The sequence below is a fragment of the Armigeres subalbatus genome, chromosome 3 (genome assembly GCF_024139115.2).
Source record: "Armigeres subalbatus isolate Guangzhou_Male chromosome 3, GZ_Asu_2, whole genome shotgun sequence".
Taxonomy (NCBI): domain Eukaryota; kingdom Metazoa; phylum Arthropoda; class Insecta; order Diptera; family Culicidae; genus Armigeres; species Armigeres subalbatus.
In genome coordinates this window covers 416,080,521-416,085,028 of record NC_085141.1, presented here as the reverse complement: position 1 = coordinate 416,085,028, position 4,508 = coordinate 416,080,521, and the positions used below count along the sequence as shown (strand labels likewise).

General features: G+C 39.1%; 1 long non-coding RNA gene across 1 annotated transcript; it reads left to right on the top strand.

The window, feature by feature from the left end:
• The first annotated feature begins 442 nt into the window (after positions 1 to 442).
• On the top strand, positions 443 to 965 carry LOC134224268 (uncharacterized). Its single transcript, XR_009982885.1, has 2 exons — positions 443 to 579; positions 673 to 965. It is a non-coding gene; the product is annotated as an uncharacterized LOC134224268 (long non-coding RNA).
• The last annotated feature ends 3,543 nt before the right edge of the window (positions 966 to 4,508 follow it).

Below are 4,508 nucleotides of genomic sequence, written 5' to 3'. Positions count from 1 at the left end.
TAATTCAAAAACAATCATCCTTGAAAACAATGTCGCTTTAATCAATATGTACATATAAAAATGAATTGGTCTGTGTTCGTATCCGCATAACACGAAAACGATCGGATGGATTTTCTTCATTCCTTCAGAAGTTTCCGACGGGTTCATATATTTCCTTAGCATTAGCATCGAGCAATTCGCACAAATTCGTAGCATAACTTAACGAGTCTGGAATTGAACCCGCGACCTCCTCCTTATAAGACAGAAGCGGTAGCCACTAGACCACCGAGCTCGACGGGCTCAAAATGCTCGGTGCTTATGCAAAAATTACGAGTAAAGTTGAGTAAACCGTGAAAAATGAAAATTAGGGTCCGTATGGAAATTTCGCAAGGGCAATGCACAACGTGCATTTTCGCCTACTATGCAAGACAACATCTGCCGGGTTAACTAGTATTAAGCAGGAACTAAAAACCGGGACGTGAGTGTCCCGAAGAACCGATTAAAAATTCATGCAACCCAGAAGAGCTGACGAGACCAGCACCGCCAGAGGCGCTAGTGTATTTTACTCACATTTCGGTAATTTTATTTGAAAGTGTTTTGGTAAGTGTAGACTTATTTGCTGTGAGTTTTGACAGAACTCTAACCACAACCCGAAATGGGTTTTATTTTATTTTCGTTTTCCTCTGTTTTCAGTCCATTAAAAATATTCCGATAAAGACTTCCATATTAATTTCTTTTGCCTTCAAATTGTGTGGCAGTTTGTTTAGTGGATTTTAAAAAGCGAAAATGTGCAGACGGTTGCTGCGTATTTCAACACAAGAAAGCGTGTTGCGGCGGATGAGTTCAGTGCGATTACTCGGAACAAGAATGCCACCGCTGATGAATCGGGTTCCGCTGGAACTCCGGATAAGAAGATGACCCGAGTTTCCCGGTCTATCAAATGGATCGGCGTCGTCAAAGTTGATGTAAAGACCAACCAAAGTAAGTTTAATTTTTTGAAGATGGGAAACAGCGAGCGAGGCGTGCGAAACCCGATCATGCAAGCCTACACACCAGCAAAGAAGCAAGGCAAGCATCGTCGTCAGCATTCAGCAAACTAATTTTAGACGAAACCCAAAGCAAGCTGAGCAGGAGCGCACGACTAGCCAAGTACAAGACGTCCCTTAAGCTGCAGAATTGGTTCCACAAGTTGGACCACCTTGAGAAGGTTCGCTAAGAGGACAATTTTAGGCCACCGGTAACCCCGAGTCCGATCACCACTGGCCGTAATTTGAGAGTGTTGGAACGATTCAAAGTGGATGTTCCAGTGAGCCCTTTAAAGCTACTCGCCTCACCAACCAAAAACTTACATCGCACTCCGTTGCTGCCTACACTACCGTAATATGTAATAAATTACCGTAATAATTACAAATACATATTTTAAGATCACTTCAAAACGAACTTTTGTTGGGAGGCCCGAAGATCCATATTGTTACACATCAATCGACTCAGCTCGACAAATTAATCATTGGTTTATTGCCTAATTGGTTGCTAAGTTGCTTGATTGATTGATTGGTATGGTAGGTTGCTTGAATGGTTGAATGATTGGTTGACTGGTTGCTTGATTTGTTAGTTGGTTAGTTGGTTAGATTAGTTGCTTAATTGATTGATTGGTTATTTGATTAGTTGTTTTGTTGGTTGCTTGAATGGTTGATTAGTTGGTTGGTTGATTGATAGCTTGCTTGATTGGTTGTTTATTTGGTTGATTGGTTGCTTTACTGGTTGATTGATTGGTTGTGGTTATTCAGTTGATTGGTTGGTCGGCTGGTTAATTGATAAGTTGTTTTGTTGATTGGTTAATTAGTTGGTTGGTTGCTAGATTGGTTGATTAGTTGCTTGATTGCTTGGTTGATTATTTGGTTGGTTGCTACTTGATTTGTTAGTTGGTAGTATGGTTGATTGGTTGGTTGCTTGACAGGTTGATTGATTGGTTAGTCGGCTGGTTAGTTGATTGGTTGTTTTGTTCGTTGCTTGGATAATAAATTGATTGATAGCTTGCTTGATTGATTAGTTGCTGGATTGGTTGGTTAGTTGATTGGTTGGTTATTTAGTTCATTGGTTGTTTGATTGGTTATTGGTTGGTTGCTTGATTGGTTGGTTACATTGGTTGATTAGTTGGTTGGTTGCTTGTTTGCTTGGTTGATTGGTAGCTTGCTTGAATGATTGGTTGCTTGATCGGTTGTTGATTATTTGGTTGGTTGCTGATTTGTTAGTTGGTAGTATGGTTGATTGGTTGGTTGCTTGATTGTTGGTTAGTTACTTTTACTTCATTGTTGGTTGGTTGCTTGATTGGTTAGTCGGCTGGTTAGTTGATTAGTTGTTTTATTGGTTGCTTGGTTAATAAATTAATTGGAAGCTTGCTTGAATGGTTGGTTGCTTTGATTAGTTAGTTGATTAATTGATTGGTTGGTTGCTTGACTGGTTGAGTGATTGGTTGGTCGGCTGATTATTTGATAAACTGTTTTGTTGATTGCATATTGCATGATCAGTTGATTGGTTGAATAATTGCTTGGTTGATTGGTAGATTGCTTAATTGGTTAGTTGATTGATTGGTTAATTATTTGGTTGACTGTTTGATTGGTTGCTGCTTGATTTGTTAGTTGGTAGAATGGTTGATTGCATCGCCAATCGAACCAACCAATCAGATTGTTTGGCTCATTGTTTGCTTGACAGGTTGCTTGATTGTTTGGTCGGCTAGTTGGTTCATATGTTGTTTTGTTGGTTGCTTGATTGGTTGATTAGTTGGTTGCTTGATTATTTGTTGGCTGCTTGATTGGTTGGCCGCCTGGTTAGTTGATGTTGTTTTGATTGGTTGCTTGGTTGGTTGCTTGATTGCTTGGTTGATTGGTAACTTGCTTGAATGGCTGATTGCTGGATTAGTTGGTTGGTAGCTTAATTGGTTGGTTATTGGTTGCCTTACTGGTTGATTGAATGGTTGGTCGGCTGATTAGTTGTTTTGTTGGTTGCTTGAATGGTTGGTTGATTAGTTGATTGATTGGTTGGTTGCTGCTTGATTTATTAGTTGGTAGAACTGTTGATTGATTGGTTGGTTGCTTGATTGGTTGATTAGTTGGTTGGTTGCTTAATTTTTAGTTGGTTGCTTGTTTGGTTGATTAGTTGGTTGGTCGATAGGTAGCTTGCTTGATTGGTTGGTCGACTGGTTAGTAGAGCAGTTGTTTTGTTGGTTGCTTTATTGGTTGATTAGTTTTTTGTTTGCATGATTATTGGTTGGTTGCTTGATTTGTTAGTTGATAGAATGGTTAATTAGTTGGTTCATTGATCGGTTGGTTATTTGGTTAGTTGCTGCTTGATTTGTTAGTTGGCAGAACTGTTTATTGATTGGTTGATTAGTTGGTTGGTTGATAGGTAGCTTGTTTGATTGGTTGGTTATTTAATTGATTGGTTGGTTGGTTGCTTGATTGGTTGGATAGTTGATTGGTTGGTTATTTAGTTGTTTGGTTGGTTGGTTGCTTGATTGGTTGGTTATTTAGTTGATTGGTTGTTTGACTGGTTTATTGATGGGTGTCTTGATTGGTTGATCGGCTGGATAGTTGTTATGTTGCATTGTTGGTTGCTTGATTGACTGATTGGTAGCTTGGTTGATTGATTAGTTGATAAGTTGCTTGGTTGCTTGATTATTGGTTGATAGGTTGCTTGACTGATTGATTAATTGGTTGCTTGATTAGTTGGTCGACTGTTGAGCAGTTGTTTTGTTGGTTGCTTTATTGGTTGATTAGTTTTTTGTTTGCATGATTATTGGTTGGTTGCTTGATTTGTTAGTTGATAGAATGCTGATTTGGTTGGTTATTTGGTTGATTGGTTGGTTGGTTGCTGCTTGATTCGTTAGTTGGTAGAACTGTTGAATGGTTGGTTATTTTGTTAATTGATTGCTGGCTGATTGGTTGGTTGCTTGATTGATTGATTAGTTGGTTGTTTGATTGGTAGCTTACTTGATTGGTTGGTTGCTGGATTGGTTGGTTATTTAGTTGATGAGTTGCTTGACTGGCTGATTAGTTGTTTTGTTGATTGCTTGTATGGCTGATTGGTTGGTTGCTTGATTGGTAGCTTGCTTGAATGATTAGTCGTTTGATTGGTTAGTTATTTGGTTGATTGATTGCTGCTTGATTTGGTAGTTGGTAGAATGATTGATTGCTTGATTGTTGATGGCTTGCTTAATTGGTTAAGTTTTTGATTGATTGGTAGCTTGCTTGAATGATTGATTGCTGGGTTAGTTGGTTCGTTGGTTGCTTCATTGTTGATTGATTGGCTGATTGTTGGTTGGTTGCTTAACTGATTGGTTGTTTGCTTGGTCTGTTGGTTGTTTGATAACAATGCTTGAATGGTTGATTGATTGCTTGGTTGATTGGTAGCTTGCTTGAGTGGTTGGATATTTGGTTGCTTGATTTGTTGGTCGGCTGGTTAGTTGATTAGTTTTGTTGGTTGCATCGATAACATCCCTGGTGGGCAGTATATGTTCATGGCGGTCTACA